The sequence below is a fragment of the Oncorhynchus tshawytscha genome, linkage group LG12 (assembly GCF_018296145.1).
Source record: "Oncorhynchus tshawytscha isolate Ot180627B linkage group LG12, Otsh_v2.0, whole genome shotgun sequence".
In the NCBI taxonomy this organism is placed as follows: Eukaryota; Metazoa; Chordata; class Actinopteri; order Salmoniformes; family Salmonidae; genus Oncorhynchus; species Oncorhynchus tshawytscha.
Window position 1 is genome coordinate 6,605,712 of NC_056440.1, and position 17,393 is coordinate 6,623,104.

Below are 17,393 nucleotides of genomic sequence, written 5' to 3' on the forward strand. Positions count from 1 at the left end.
TCTGACCCAACATCATTAAAGCCTGTCTCTGACCCAACATCATTAAAGCCTGTCTCTGACCCAACGTCATTAAGCCTGTCTCTGACCCACATCATTAAAGCCTGTCTCTGACCCAACGTCATTAAGCCTGTCTCTGACCCAACGTCATTAAGCCTGTCTCTGACCCAACGTCATTAAAGCCTGTCTCTGACCCAACGTCATTAAAGCCTGTCTCTGACCCAACGTCATTAAAGCCTGTCTCTGACCCAACGTCATTAAAGCCTGTCTCTGACCCAACGTCATTAAAGCCTGTCTCTGACCCAACGTCATTAAGCCTGTCTCTGACCCCACGTCATTAAAGCCTGTCTCTGACCCAACGTCATTAAGCCTGTCTTTGACCCCACGTCATTCTGACCCCACGTCATTAAAGCCTGTCTCTGACCCAACATCATTAAGCCTGTCTCTGACCCAACATCATTAAAGCCTGTCTCTGACCCAATGTCATTAAGCCTGTCTCTGACCCCACATCATTAAAGCCTGTCTCTGACCCACGTCATTAAAGCCTGTCTCTGACCCAACGTCATTAAAGCCTGTCTCTGACCCAACGTCATTAAAGCCTGTCTCTGACCCAACGTCATTAAGCCTGTCTCTGACCCAACGTCATTAAAGCCTGTCTCTGACCCAACATCATTAAGCCTGTCTCTGACCCAACATCATTAAAGCCTGTCTCTGACCCAATGTCATTAAGCCTGTCTCTGACCCCACATCATTAAAGCCTGTCTCTGACCCCACGTCATTAAAGCCTGTCTCTGACCCAACGTCATTAAAGCCTGTCTCTGACCCAACGTCATTAAAGCCTGTCTCTGACCCAACGTCATTAAGCCTGTCTCTGACCCCACGTCATTAAAGCCTGTCTCTGACCCAACGTCATTAAGCCTGTCTCTGACCCAACGTCATTAAAGCCTGTCTCTGACCCAACATCATTAAGCCTGTCTCTGACCCAACATCATTAAAGCCTGTCTCTGACCCAATGTCATTAAGCCTGTCTCTGACCCCACATCATTAAAGCCTGTCTCTGACCCAACGTCATTAAAGCCTGTCTCTGACCCAACGTCATTAAAGCCTGTCTCTGACCCAACGTCATTAAAGCCTGTCTCTGACCCAACGTCATTAAGCCTGTCTCTGACCCCACGTCATTAAAGCCTGTCTCTGACCCAACATCATTAAGCCTGTCTCTGACCCAACATCATTAAAGCCTGTCTCTGACCCAATGTCATTAAGCCTGTCTCTGACCCCACATCATTAAAGCCTGTCTCTGACCCAACGTCATTAAAGCCTGTCTCTGACCCAACGTCATTAAAGCCTGTCTCTGACCCAACGTCATTAAAGCCTGTCTCTGACCCAACGTCATTAAAGCCTGTCTCTGACCCAACGTCATTAAAGCCTGTCTCTGACCCAACGTCATTAAAGCCTGTCTCTGACCCCAACGTCATTAAAGCCTGTCTCTGACCCAACGTCATTAAGCCTGTCTCTGACCCCACGTCATTAAAGCCTGTCTCTGACCCAACATCATTAAGCCTGTCTCTGACCCAACATCATTAAAGCCTGTCTCTGACCCAACGTCATTAAAGCCTGTCTCTGACCAACATCATTAAAGCCTGTCTCTCTGTCATTAAAGCCTGTCTCTGACCCAACGTCATTAAAGCCTGTCTCTGACCCCACGTCATTAAAGCCTGTCTCTGACCCAACGTCATTAAGCCTGTCTCTGACCCCACGTCATTAAAGCCTGTCTCTGACCCAACATCATTAAGCCTGTCTCTGACCCAACATCATTAAAGCCTGTCTCTGACCCAACGTCATTAAAGCCTGTCTCTGACCCAACGTCATTAAAGCCTGTCTCTGACCCAACGTCATTAAAGCCTGTCTCTGACCCAACGTCATTAAAGCCTGTCTCTGACCCAACGTCATTAAAGCCTGTCTCTGACCCAACATCATTAAGCCTGTCTCTGACCCAACATCATTAAAGCCTGTCTCTGACCCAATGTCATTAAGCCTGTCTCTGACCCAACATCATTAAAGCCTGTCTCTGACCCACGTCATTAAAGCCTGTCTCTGACCCAACGTCATTAAAGCCTGTCTCTGACCCCACGTCATTAAAGCCTGTCTCTGACCCAACGTCATTAAGCCTGTCTCTGACCCAACGTCATTAAAGCCTGTCTCTGACCCAACATCATTAAGCCTGTCTCTGACCCAACATCATTAAAGCCTGTCTCTGACCCAATGTCATTAAGCCTGTCTCTGACCCCACATCATTAAAGCCTGTCTCTGACCTAACGTCATTAAAGCCTGTCTCTGACCCAACGTCATTAAAGCCTGTCTCTGACCCAACGTCATTAAAGCCTGTCTCTGACCCAACGTCATTAAAGCCTGTCTCTGACCCAACGTCATTAAAGCCTGTCTCTGACCCAACGTCATTAAGCCTGTCTCTGACCCCACGTCATTAAAGCCTGTCTCTGACCCAACATCATTAAGCCTGTCTCTGACCCAACATCATTAAAGCCTGTCTCTGACCCAATGTCATTAAGCCTGTCTCTGACCCCACATCATTAAAGCCTGTCTCTGACCCCACGTCATTAAAGCCTGTCTCTGACCCAACGTCATTAAAGCCTGTCTCTGACCCACGTCATTAAAGCCTGTCTCTGACCCAACGTCATTAAGCCTGTCTCTGACCCCACGTCATTAAAGCCTGTCTCTGACCCAACATCATTAAGCCTGTCTCTGACCCAACATCATTAAAGCCTGTCTCTGACCCAATGTCATTAAGCCTGTCTCTGACCCCACATCATTAAAGCCTGTCTCTGACCCACGTCATTAAAGCCTGTCTCTGACCCAACGTCATTAAAGCCTGTCTCTGACCCAACGTCATTAAAGCCTGTCTCTGACCCAACGTCATTAAGCCTGTCTCTGACCCCACGTCATTAAAGCCTGTCTCTGACCCAACATCATTAAAGCCTGTCTCTGACCCCATCATTAAAGCCTGTCTCTGACCCAACGTCATTAAGCCTGTCTCTGACCCACATCATTAAAGCCTGTCTCTGACCCAACGTCATTAAGCCTGTCTCTGACCCACGTCATTAAGCCTGTCTCTGACCCAACGTCATTAAAGCCTGTCTCTGACCCAACGTCATTAAGCCTGTCTCTGACCCAACGTCATTAAAGCCTGTCTCTGACCCAACGTCATTAAAGCCTGTCTCTGACCCAACGTCATTAAAGCCTGTCTCTGACCCAACGTCATTAAGCCTGTCTCTGACCCCACGTCATTAAAGCCTGTCTCTGATCCAACGTCATTAAGCCTGTCTCTGACCCAACGTCATTAAGCCTCTCTGACCCCACGTCATTAAGCCTGTCTCTGACCCCACATCATTAAAGCCTGTCTCTGACCCACGTCATTAAAGCCTGTCTCTGACCCAACGTCATTAAAGCCTGTCTCTGACCCAACGTCATTAAAGCCTGTCTCTGACCCAACGTCATTAAGCCTGTCTCTGACCCCACGTCATTAAAGCCTGTCTCTGACCCAACATCATTAAAGCCTGTCTCTGACCCAACATCATTAAAGCCTGTCTCTGACCCAACGTCATTAAAGCCTGTCTCTGACCCAACGTCATTAAAGCCTGTCTCTGACCCAACGTCATTAAGCCTGTCTCTGACCCAACGTCATTAAAGCCTGTCTCTGACCCAACGTCATTAAGCCTGTCTCTGACCCAACGTAATTAAAGCCTGTCTCTGACCCAACGTCATTAAAGCCTGTCTCTGACCCAACGTCATTAAAGCCTGTCTCTGACCCAACGTCATTAAGCCTGTCTCTGACCCCACATCATTAAAGCCGGTCTCTGACCCAACGTCATTAAGCCTGTCTCTGACCCAACGTCATTAAGCCTGTCTCTGACCCAACGTCATTAAAGCCTGTCTCTGACCCAACGTCATTAAGCCTGTCTCTGACCCAACGTCATTAAAGCCTGTCTCTGACCCAACGTCATTAAAGCCTGTCTCTGACCCAACGTCATTAAAGCCTGTCTCTGACCCAACGTCATTAAGCCTGTCTCTGACCCAACGTCATTAAAGCCTGTCTCTGACCCAACGTCATTAAAGCCTGTCTCTGACCAACGTCATTCTCTGACCCCACGTCATTAAGCCTGTCTCTGACCCAACGTCATTAAGCCTGTCTCTGAAACGTCATTAAAGCCTGTCTCTGACCCAACGTCATTAAAGCCTGTCTCTGACCCAACGTCATTAAAGCCTGTCTCTGACCCAACGTCATTAAAGCCTGTCTCTGACCCAACGTCATTAAGCCTGTCTCTGACCCAACGTCATTAAAGCCTGTCTCTGACCCAACATCATTAAAGCCTGTCTCTGACCCAACATCATTAAAGCCTGTCTCTGACCCAACGTCATTAAGCCTGTCTCTGACCCCACATCATTAAAGCCTGTCTCTGACCCAACGTCATTAAAGCCTGTCTCTGACCCAACGTCATTAAAGCCTGTCTCTGACCCAACGTCATTAAAGCCTGTCTCTGACCCAACGTCATTAAGCCTGTCTCTGACCCAACATCATTAAAGCCTGTCTCTGACCCAACATCATTAAGCCTGTCTCTGACCCAACATCATTAAAGCCTGTCTCTGACCCAACGTCATTAAGCCTGTCTCTGACCCCACATCATTAAAGCCTGTCTCTGACCCCACGTCATTAAAGCCTGTCTCTGACCCAACGTCATTAAAGCCTGTCTCTGACCCAACGTCATTAAAGCCGTCTCTGACCCAACGTCATTAAGCCTGTCTCTGACCCCACGTCATTAAAGCCTGTCTCTGACCCAACGTCATTAAGCCTGTCTCTGACCCCACGTCATTAAAGCCTGTCTCTGACCCAACATCATTAAGCCTGTCTCTGACCCAACATCATTAAAGCCTGTCTCTGACCCAACGTCATTAAGCCTGTCTCTGACCCCACATCATTAAAGCCTGTCTCTGACCCAACGTCATTAAAGCCTGTCTCTGACCCAACGTCATTAAAGCCTGTCTCTGACCCCACGTCATTAAAGCCTGTCTCTGACCCAACGTCATTAAGCCTGTCTCTGACCCCACGTCATTAAAGCCTGTCTCTGACCCAACATCATTAAGCCTGTCTCTGACCCAACATCATTAAAGCCTGTCTCTGACCCAATGTCATTAAGCCTGTCTCTGACCCCACATCATTAAAGCCTGTCTCTGACCCCACGTCATTAAAGCCTGTCTCTGACCCAACGTCATTAAAGCCTGTCTCTGACCCAACGTCATTAAAGCCTGTCTCTGACCCAACGTCATTAAGCCTGTCTCTGACCCCACGTCATTAAAGCCTGTCTCTGGCCCAACGTCATTAAGCCTGTCTCTGACCCCACGTCATTAAAGCCTGTCTCTGATCCAACATCATTAAGCCTGTCTCTGACCCAACATCATTAAAGCCTGTCTCTGACCCAATGTCATTAAGCCTGTCTCTGACCCCACATCATTAAAGCCTGTCTCTGACCCCACGTCATTAAAGCCTGTCTCTGACCCAACGTCATTAAAGCCTGTCTCTGACCCCACGTCATTAAAGCCTGTCTCTGACCCAACGTCATTAAGCCTGTCTCTGACCCCACGTCATTAAAGCCTGTCTCTGACCCAACATCATTAAGCCTGTCTCTGACCCAACATCATTAAAGCCTGTCTCTGACCCAATGTCATTAAGCCTGTCTCTGACCCCACATCATTAAAGCCTGTCTCTGACCCCACGTCATTAAAGCCTGTCTCTGACCCAACGTCATTAAAGCCTGTCTCTGACCCAACGTCATTAAAGCCTGTCTCTGACCCAACGTCATTAAGCCTGTCTCTGACCCCACGTCATTAAAGCCTGTCTCTGACCCAACATCATTAAAGCCTGTCTCTGACCCAACATCATTAAAGCCTGTCTCTGACCCAACGTCATTAAGCCTGTCTCTGACCCCACATCATTAAAGCCGGTCTCTGACCCAACGTCATTAAGCCTGTCTCTGACCCAACGTCATTAAGCCTGTCTCTGACCCAACGTCATTAAAGCCTGTCTCTGACCCAACGTCATTAAGCCTGTCTCTGACCCAACGTCATTAAAGCCTGTCTCTGACCCAACGTCATTAAAGCCTGTCTCTGACCCAACGTCATTAAAGCCTGTCTCTGACCCAACGTCATTAAGCCTGTCTCTGACCCCACGTCATTAAAGCCTGTCTCTGATCCAACGTCATTAAGCCTGTCTTTGACCACGTCATTAAGCCTGTCTCTGACCCCACGTCATTAAGCCTGTCTCTGACCCCACATCATTAAAGCCTGTCTCTGACCCACGTCATTAAAGCCTGTCTCTGACCCAACGTCATTAAAGCCTGTCTCTGACCCAACGTCATTAAAGCCTGTCTCTGACCCCAACGTCATTAAGCCTGTCTCTGACCCAACGTCATTAAGCCTGTCTCTGACCCAACATCATTAAGCCTGTCTCTGACCCATCATTAAGCCTGTCTCTGACCCAACGTCATTAAGCCTGTCTCTGACCCCACGTCATTAAAGCCTGTCTCTGACCCCACGTCATTAAAGCCTGTCTCTGACCCAACGTCATTAAAGCCTGTCTCTGACCCAACGTCATTAAAGCCTGTCTCTGACCCAACGTCATTAAGCCTGTCTCTGACCCAACGTCATTAAAGCCTGTCTCTGACCCAACATCATTAAAGCCTGTCTCTGACCCAACATCATTAAAGCCTGTCTCTGACCCAACGTCATTAAGCCTGTCTCTGACCCCACATCATTAAAGCCTGTCTCTGACCCAACGTCATTAAGCCTGTCTCTGACCCAACGTCATTAAAGCCTGTCTCTGACCCAACGTCATTAAGCCTGTCTCTGACCCACGTCATTAAAGCCTGTCTCTGACCCAACGTCATTAAAGCCTGTCTCTGACCCAACGTCATTAAAGCCTGTCTCTGACCCAACGTCATTAAGCCTGTCTCTGACCCCACGTCATTAAAGCCTGTCTCTGACCCAACGTCATTAAGCCTGTCTCTGACCCAACGTCATTAAGCCTGTCTCTGACCCCACGTCATTAAAGCCTGTCTCTGACCCAACATCATTAAGCCTGTCTCTGACCCAACATCATTAAAGCCTGTCTCTGACCCAACGTCATTAAGCCTGTCTCTCACCCCACATCATTAAAGCCTGTCTCTGACCCCACGTCATTAAAGCCTGTCTCTGACCCAACGTCATTAAAGCCTGTCTCTGACCCCACGTCATTAAAGCCTGTCTCTGACCCAACGTCACTAAGCCTGTCTCTGACCCCACGTCATTAAAGCCTGTCTCTGACCCAACATCATTAAGCCTGTCTCTGACCCAACATCATTAAAGCCTGTCTCTGACCCAACGTCATTAAGCCTGTCTCTGACCCAACATCATTAAAGCCTGTCTCTGACCCAACGTCATTAAAGCCTGTCTCTGACCCAACGTCATTAAAGCCTGTCTCTGACCCAACGTCATTAAAGCCTGTCTCTGACCCAACGTCATTAAGCCTGTCTCTGACCCAACGTCATTAAAGCCTGTCTCTGACCCAACATCATTAAAGCCTGTCTCTGACCCAACATCATTAAAGCCTGTCTCTGACCCAACGTCATTAAAGCCTGTCTCTGACCCAACGTCATTAAGCCTGTCTCTGACCCCACGTCATTAAAGCCTGTCTCTGACCCAACATCATTAAGCCTGTCTCTGACCCAACATCATTAAAGCCTGTCTCTGACCCAACGTCATTAAGCCTGTCTCTCTCATTAAAGCCTGTCTCTGACCCACGTCATTAAAGCCTGTCTCTGACCCAACATCATTAAAGCCTGTCTCTGACCCAACATCATTAAAGCCTGTCTCTGACCCAACGTCATTAAGCCTGTCTCTGACCCAACATCATTAAAGCCTGTCTCTGACCCAACGTCATTAAGCCTGTCTCTGTCATTAAGCCTGTCTCTGACCCAACGTCATTAAAGCCTGTCTCTGACCCAACGTCATTAAGCCTGTCTCTGACCCAACGTCATTAAAGCCTGTCTCTGACCCAACGTCATTAAAGCCTGTCTCTGACCCAACATCATTAAAGCCTGTCTCTGACCCAACGTCATTAAGCCTGTCTCTGACCCACGTCATTAAAGCCTGTCTCTGACCCAACGTCATTAAGCCTGTCTCTGACCCAACGTCATTAAGCCTGTCTCTGACCCACGTCATTAAAGCCTGTCTCTGACCCAACGTCATTAAGCCTGTCTCTGACCCAACGTCATTAAAGCCTGTCTCTGACCCAACGTCATTAAAGCCTGTCTCTGACCCAACGTCATTAAAGCCTGTCTCTGACCCAACGTCATTAAAGCCTGTCTCTGACCCCACGTCATTAAAGCCTGTCTCTGACCCAACGTCATTAAAGCCTGTCTCTGACCCCACGTCGTCATTAAAGCCTGTCTCTGACCCAACGTCATTAAGCCTGTCTCTGACCCAACGTCATTAAAGCCTGTCTCTGACCCAACATCATTAAGCCTGTCTCTGACCCAACATCATTAAAGCCTGTCTCTGACCCAACGTCATTAAGCCTGTCTCTGACCCCACGTCATTAAAGCCTGTCTCTGACCCCACGTCATTAAAGCCTGTCTCTGACCCAACGTCATTAAATTCTGTCTCTGACCCAACGTCATTAAAGCCTGTCTCTGACCCAACGTCATTCAGCCTGTCTCTGACCCCACGTCATTAAAGCCTGTCTCTGACCCAACATCATTAAAGCCTGTCTCTGACCCAACATCATTAAAGCCTGTCTCTGACCCAACATCATTAAAGCCTGTCTCTGACCCAACGTCATTAAGCCTGTCTCTGACCCACATCATTAAAGCCTGTCTCTGACCCAACGTCATTAAGCCTGTCTCTGACCCAACGTCATTAAGCCTGTCTCTGACCCAACGTCATTAAAGCCTGTCTCTGACCCAACGTCATTAAGCCTGTCTCTGACCCAACGTAATTAAAGCCTGTCTCTGACCCAACGTCATTAAAGCCTGTCTCTGACCCAACGTCATTAAAGCCTGTCTCTGACCCAACGTCATTAAGCCTGTCTCTGACCCCACGTCATTAAAGCCTGTCTCTGACCCAACGTCATTAAGCCTGTCTTTGACCCCACGTCATTAAGCCTCCTCTGACCCCACGTCATTAAAGCCTGTCTCTGACCCAACATCATTAAGCCTGTCTCTGACCCAACATCATTAAAGCCTGTCTCTGACCCAATGTCATTAAGCCTGTCTCTGACCCCACATCATTAAAGCCTGTCTCTGACCCCACGTCATTAAAGCCTGTCTCTGACCCAACGTCATTAAAGCCTGTCTCTGACCCAACGTCATTAAAGCCTGTCTCTGACCCAACGTCATTAAGCCTGTCTCTGACCCAACGTCATTAAGCCTGTCTCTGACCCAACATCATTAAAGCCTGTCTCTGACCCAACGTCATTAAGCCTGTCTCTGACCCAACGTCATTAAAGCCTGTCTCTGACCCAACGTCATTAAAGCCTGTCTCTGACCCAACGTCATTAAGCCTGTCTCTGACCCAACGTCATTAAAGCCTGTCTCTGACCCCACGTCATTAAAGCCTGTCTCTGACCCCACGTCATTAAGCCTGTCTCTGACCCAACGTCATTAAAGCCTGTCTCTGACCCAACATCATTAAGCCTGTCTCTGACCCAACATCATTAAAGCCTGTCTCTGACCCAACGTCATTAAGCCTGTCTCTGACCCAACGTCATTAAAGCCTGTCTCTGACGTCATTAAAGCCTGTCTCTGACCCAACATCATTAAAGCCTGTCTCTGACCCAACGTCATTAAAGCCTGTCTCTGACCCAACGTCATTAAAGCCTGTCTCTGACCCAACGTCATTAAAGCCTGTCTCTGACCCCACGTCATTAAAGCCTGTCTCTGACCCAACGTCATTAAAGCCTGTCTCTGACCCAACGTCATTAAGCCTGTCTCTGACCCAACGTCATTAAAGCCTGTCTCTGACCCAACATCATTAAAGCCTGTCTCTGACCCAACGTCATTAAAGCCTGTCTCTGACCCAACGTCATTAAAGCCTGTCTCTGACCCAACGTCATTAAGCCTGTCTCTGACCCACGTCATTAAAGCCTGTCTCTGATCCAACATCATTAAGCCTGTCTCTGACCCAACATCATTAAAGCCTGTCTCTGACCCAATGTCATTAAGCCTGTCTCTCACCCCACATCATTAAAGCCTGTCTCTGACCCCACGTCATTAAAGCCTGTCTCTGACCCAACGTCATTAAAGCCTGTCTCTGACCCCACGTCATTAAAGCCTGTCTCTGACCCAACGTCATTAAGCCTGTCTCTGACCCCACGTCATTAAAGCCTGTCTCTGACCCAACATCATTAAGCCTGTCTCTGACCCAACATCATTAAAGCCTGTCTCTGACCCAATGTCATTAAGCCTGTCTCTGACCCCACATCATTAAAGCCTGTCTCTGACCCCACGTCATTAAAGCCTGTCTCTGACCCAACGTCATTAAAGCCTGTCTCTGACCCAACGTCATTAAAGCCTGTCTCTGACCCAACGTCATTAAGCCTGTCTCTGACCCCACGTTATTAAAGCCTGTCTCTGACCCAACATCATTAAAGCCTGTCTCTGACCCAACATCATTAAAGCCTGTCTCTGACCCAACGTCATTAAGCCTGTCTCTGACCCCACATCATTAAAGCCTGTCTCTGACCCAACGTCATTAAGCCTGTCTCTGACCCAACGTCATTAAGCCTGTCTCTGACCCAACGTCATTAAAGCCTGTCTCTGACCCAACGTCATTAAGCCTGTCTCTGACCCAACATTAAAGCCTGTCTCTGACCCAACGTCATTAAAGCCTGTCTCTGACCCAACGTCATTAAAGCCTGTCTCTGACCCAACGTCATTAAGCCTGTCTCTGACCCAACGTCATTAAAGCCTGTCTCTGACCCAACGTCATTAAGCCTGTCTCTGACCCAACGTCATTAAGCCTGTCTCTGACCCAACGTCATTAAGCCTGTCTCTGACCCAACATCATTAAAGCCTGTCTCTGACCCAACGTCATTAAAGCCTGTCTCTGACCCAACGTCATTAAAGCCTGTCTCTGACCCAACGTCATTAAAGCCTGTCTCTGACCCAACGTCATTAAGCCTGTCTCTGACCCAACGTCATTAAAGCCTGTCTCTGACCCAACGTCATTAAAGCCTGTCTCTGACCCACATCATTAAGCCTGTCTCTGACCCAACGTCATTAAAGCCTGTCTCTGACCCAACGTCATTAAAGCCTGTCTCTGACCCAACGTCATTAAAGCCTGTCTCTGACCCAACGTCATTAAAGCCTGTCTCTGACCCCACGTCATTAAAGCCTGTCTCTGACCCAACATCATTAAGCCTGTCTCTGACCCAACATCATTAAAGCCTGTCTCTGACCCAACGTCATTAAAGCCTGTCTCTGACCCCACGTCATTAAAGCCTGTCTCTGACCCAACGTCATTAAAGCCTGTCTCTGACCCAACATCATTAAAGCCTGTCTCTGACCCAACATCATTAAAGCCTGTCTCTGACCCAACGTCATTCAAGCCTGTCTCTGACCCAACATCATTAAAGCCTGTCTCTGACCCAACGTCATTAAAGCCTGTCTCTGACCCCACGTCATTAAGCCTGTCTCTGACCCAACGTCATTAAAGCCTGTCTCTGACCCAACGTCATTAAGCCTGTCTCTGACCCCACGTCATTAAAGCCTGTCTCTGACCCAACATCATTAAGCCTGTCTCTGACCCAACATCATTAAAGCCTGTCTCTGACCCAATGTCATTAAGCCTGTCTCTGACCCAACATCATTAAAGCCTGTCTCTGACCCAACGTCATTAAAGCCTGTCTCTGACCCAACGTCATTAAAGCCTGTCTCTGACCCAACGTCATTAAAGCCTGTCTCTGACCCAACGTCATTAAGCCTGTCTCTGACCCCAACGTCATTAAAGCCTGTCTCTGACCCAACATCATTAAAGCCTGTCTCTGACCCAACATCATTAAAGCCTGTCTCTGACCCAACGTCATTAAGCCTGTCTCTGACCCCACATCATTAAAGCCTGTCTCTGACCCAACGTCATTAAAGCCTGTCTCTGACCCAACGTCATTAAAGCCTGTCTCTGACCCAACGTCATTAAAGCCTGTCTCTGACCCAACGTCATTAAGCCTGTCTCTGACCCAACGTCATTAAAGCCTGTCTCTGACCCCATCATTAAAGCCTGTCTCTGACCCAACATCATTAAAGCCTGTCTCTGACCCAACGTCATTAAGCCTGTCTCTGACCCAACGTCATTAAAGCCTGTCTCTGACCCAACGTCATTAAAGCCTGTCTCTGACCCAACGTCATTAAAGCCTGTCTCTGACCCAACGTCATTAAAGCCTGTCTCTGACCCAACGTCATTAAAGCCTGTCTCTGACCCCCATTAAGCCTGTCTCTGACCCAACGTCATTAAGCCTGTCTCTGACCCCACGTCATTAAAGCCTGTCTCTGTCATTAAGCCTGTCTCTGACCCAACATCATTAAAGCCTGTCTCTGACCCAACGTCATTAAGCCTGTCTCTGACCCAACATCATTAAAGCCTGTCTCTGACCCCAACGTCATTAAAGCCTGTCTAAGCCTGTCTCTGACCCAACGTCATTAAAGCCTGTCTCTGACCCAACGTCATTAAAGCCTGTCTCTGACCCAACGTCATTAAGCCTGTCTCTGACCCAACGTCATTAAAGCCTGTCTCTGACCCAACATCATTAAGCCTGTCTCTGACCCAACGTCATTAAAGCCTGTCTCTGACCCAACGTCATTAAAGCCTGTCTCTGACCCAACGTCATTAAAGCCTGTCTCTGACCCAACGTCATTAAAGCCTGTCTCTGACCCAACGTCATTAAAGCCTGTCTCTGACCCAACGTCATTAAAGCCTGTCATTAAGCCTGTCTCTGACCCAACGTCATTAAAGCCTGTCTCTGACCCAACGTCATTAAAGCCTGTCTCTGACCCAACGTCATTAAAGCCTGTCTCTGACCCAACGTCATTAAAGCCTGTCTCTGACCCAACGTCATTAAGCCTGTCTCTGACCCCACGTCATTAAAGCCTGTCTCTGACCCAACATCATTAGCCTGTCTCTGACCCAACATCATTAAAGCCTGTCTCTGACCCAACGTCATTAAGCCTGTCTCTGACCCAACGTCATTAAAGCCTGTCTCTGACCCAACATCATTAAAGCCTGTCTCTGACCCAACGTCATTAAAGCCTGTCTCTGACCCAACGTCATTAAAGCCTGTCTCTGACCCAACGTCATTAAGCCTGTCTCTGACCCCACGTCATTAAAGCCTGTCTCTGACCCAACATCATTAAAGCCTGTCTCTGACCCAACATCATTAAAGCCTGTCTCTGACCCTGTCATTAAAGCCTGTCTCTGAACGTCATTAAAGCCTGTCTCTGACCCAACGTCATTAAAGCCTGTCTCTGACCCAACGTCATTAAAGCCTGTCTCTGACCCAACGTCATTAAAGCCTGTCTCTGACCCAACGTCATTAAAGCCTGTCTCTGACCCAACGTCATTAAGCCTGTCTCTGACCCCACGTCATTAAAGCCTGTCTCTGACCCAACGTCATTAAGCCTGTCTTTGAACGCCATTAAGTCTCTGACCCCAACGTCATTAAAGCCTGTCTCTGACCCAACATCATTAAGCCTGTCTCTGACCCAACATCATTAAAGCCTGTCTCTGACCCAATGTCATTAAGCCTGTCTCTGACCCCACATCATTAAAGCCTGTCTCTGACCCACGTCATTAAAGCCTGTCTCTGACCCAACGTCATTAAAGCCTGTCTCTGACCCAACGTCATTAAAGCCTGTCTCTGACCCAACGTCATTAAGCCTGTCTCTGACCCCACGTCATTAAAGCCTGTCTCTGACCCAACATCATTAAGCCTGTCTCTGACCCAACATCATTAAAGCCTGTCTCTGACCCAATGTCATTAAGCCTGTCTCTGACCCCACATCATTAAAGCCTGTCTCTGACCCCACGTCATTAAAGCCTGTCTCTGACCCAACGTCATTAAAGCCTGTCTCTGACCCAACGTCATTAAAGCCTGTCTCTGACCCAACGTCATTAAGCCTGTCTCTGACCCCACGTTATTAAAGCCTGTCTCTGACCCAACATCATTAAAGCCTGTCTCTGACCCAACATCATTAAAGCCTGTCTCTGACCCAACGTCATTAAGCCTGTCTCTGACCCCACATCATTAAAGCCGGTCTCTGACCCAACGTCATTAAGCCTGTCTCTGACCCAACGTCATTAAGCCTGTCTCTGACCCAACGTCATTAAAGCCTGTCTCTGACCCAACGTCATTAAAGCCTGTCTCTGACCCAACGTCATTAAAGCCTGTCTCTGACCCAACGTCATTAAGCCTGTCTCTGACCCCACGTCATTAAGCCTGTTTCTGACCCCACGTCATTAAAGCCTGTCTCTGACCCAACATCATTAAAGCCTGTCTCTGACCCAACATCATTAAAGCCTGTCTCTGACCCAACGTCATTAAGCCTGTCTCTGACCCCACATCATTAAAGCCTGTCTCTGACCCCACGTCATTAAAGCCTGTCTCTGACCCAACGTCATTAAAGCCTGTCTCTGACCCAACGTCATTAAAGCCTGTCTCTGACCCAACGTCATTAAGCCTGTCTCTGACCCCACGTCATTAAAGCCTGTCTCTGACCCCACGTCATTAAAGCCTGTCTCTGACCCAACGTCATTAAAGCCTGTCTCTGACCCAACGTCATTAAAGCCTGTCTCTGACCCAACGTCATTAAAGCCTGTCTCTGACCCAACGTCATTAAAGCCTGTCTCTGACCCAACGTCATTAAAGCCTGTCTCTGACCCAACGTCATTAAAGCCTGTCTCTGACCCAACGTCATTAAGCCTGTCTCTGACCCAACGTCATTAAAGCCTGTCTCTGACCCAACGTCATTAAAGCCTGTCTCTGACCCCGTCATTAAACGTCATTAAGCCTGTCTCTGACCCAACATCATTAAAGCCTGTCTCTGACCCAACGTCATTAAAGCCTGTCTCTGACCCAACGTCATTAAAGCCTGTCTCTGACCCTGTCATTAAAGCCTGTCTCTGACCCAACGTCATTAAGCCTGTCTCTGACCCAACGTCATTAAGCCTGTCTCTGACCCAACATCATTAAAGCCTGTCTCTGACCCAACGTCATTAAAGCCTGTCTCTGACCCAACGTCATTAAAGCCTGTCTCTGACCCAACGTCATTAAAGCCTGTCTCTGACCCAACGTCATTAAAGCCTGTCTCTGACCCAACGTCATTAAAGCCTGTCTCTGACCCAACGTCATTAAAGCCTGTCTCTGACCCAACGTCATTAAGCCTGTCTCTGACCCAACGTCATTAAAGCCTGTCTCTGACCCAACATCATTAAAGCCTGTCTCTGACCCAACATCATTAAAGCCTGTCTCTGACCCAACGTCATTAAGCCTGTCTCTGACCCCACATCATTAAAGCCTGTCTCTGACCCAACGTCATTAAGCCTGTCTCTGACCCAACGTCATTAAAGCCTGTCTCTGACCCAACGTCATTAAGCCTGTCTCTGACCCAACGTCATTAAAGCCTGTCTCTGACCCAACGTCATTAAAGCCTGTCTCTGACCCAACGTCATTAAAGCCTGTCTCTGACCCAACGTCATTAAGCCTGTCTCTGACCCAACGTCATTAAAGCCTGTCTCTGACCCAACGTCATTAAGCCTGTCTCTGACCCCACGTCATTAAGCCTGTCTCTGACCCCACGTCATTAAAGCCTGTCTCTGACCCAACATCATTAAGCCTGTCTCTGACCCAACATCATTAAAGCCTGTCTCTGACCCAACGTCATTAAGCCTGTCTCTGACCCCACATCATTAAAGCCTGTCTCTGACCCCACGTCATTAAAGCCTGTCTCTGACCCAACGTCATTAAAGCCTGTCTCTGACCCAACGTCATTAAAGCCTGTCTCTGACCCAACGTCATTAAGCCTGTCTCTGACCCAACGTCATTAAAGCCTGTCTCTGACCCAACATCATTAAGCCTGTCTCTGACCCAACATCATTAAAGCCTGTCTCTGACCCTGTCATTAAGCCTGTCTCTGACCCAACATCATTAAAGCCTGTCTCTGACGTCATTAAAGCCTGTCTCTGACCCAACGTCATTAAAGCCTGTCTCTGACCCAACGTCATTAAAGCCTGTCTCTGACCCCGTCATTAAGCCTGTCTCTGACCCCACGTCATTAAAGCCTGTCTCTGACCCAACATCATTAAAGCCTGTCTCTGACCCAACATCATTAAAGCCTGTCTCTGACCCAAGTCATTAAGCCTGTCTCTGACCCAACGTCATTAAAGCCTGTCTCTGACCCCACGTCATTAAAGCCTGTCTCTGACCCAACGTCATTAAAGCCTGTCTCTGACCCAACGTCATTAAAGCCTGTCTCTGACCCAACGTCATTAAAGCCTGTCTCTGACCCAACGTCATTAAAGCCTGTCTCTGACCCAACATCATTAAGCCTGTCTCTGACCCAACATCATTAAAGCCTGTCTCTGACCCAACGTCATTAAGCCTGTCTCTGACCCCACATCATTAAAGCCTGTCTCTGACCCCACGTCATTAAAGCCTGTCTCTGACCCAACGTCATTAAAGCCTGTCTCTGACCCAACGTCATTAAAGCCTGTCTCTGACCCAACGTCATTAAGCCTGTCTCTGACCCCACGTCATTAAAGCCTGTCTCTGACCCAACATCATTAAAGCCTGTCTCTGACCCAACATCATTAAAGCCTGTCTCTGACCCAACGTCATTAAAGCCTGTCTCTGACCCAACATCATTAAAGCCTGTCTCTGACCCAACGTCATTAAAGCCTGTCTCTGACCCAACGTCATTAAAGCCTGTCTCTGACCCAACGTCATTAAAGCCTGTCTCTGACCCAACGTCATTAAAGCCTGTCTCTGACCCAACGTCATTAAAGCCTGTCTCTGACCCAACGTCATTAAGCCTGTCTCTGACGTCATTAAGCCTGTCTCTGACCCATCGTCATTAAAGCCTGTCTCTGACCCAACATCATTAAGCCTGTCTCTGACCCAACATCATTAAAGCCTGTCTCTGACCCAATGTCATTAAGCCTGTCTCTGACCCCACATCATTAAAGCCTGTCTCTGACCCCACGTCATTAAAGCCTGTCTCTGACCCAACGTCATTAAAGCCTGTCTCTGACCCAACGTCATTAAAGCCTGTCTCTGACCCAACGTCATTAAGCCTGTCTCTGAC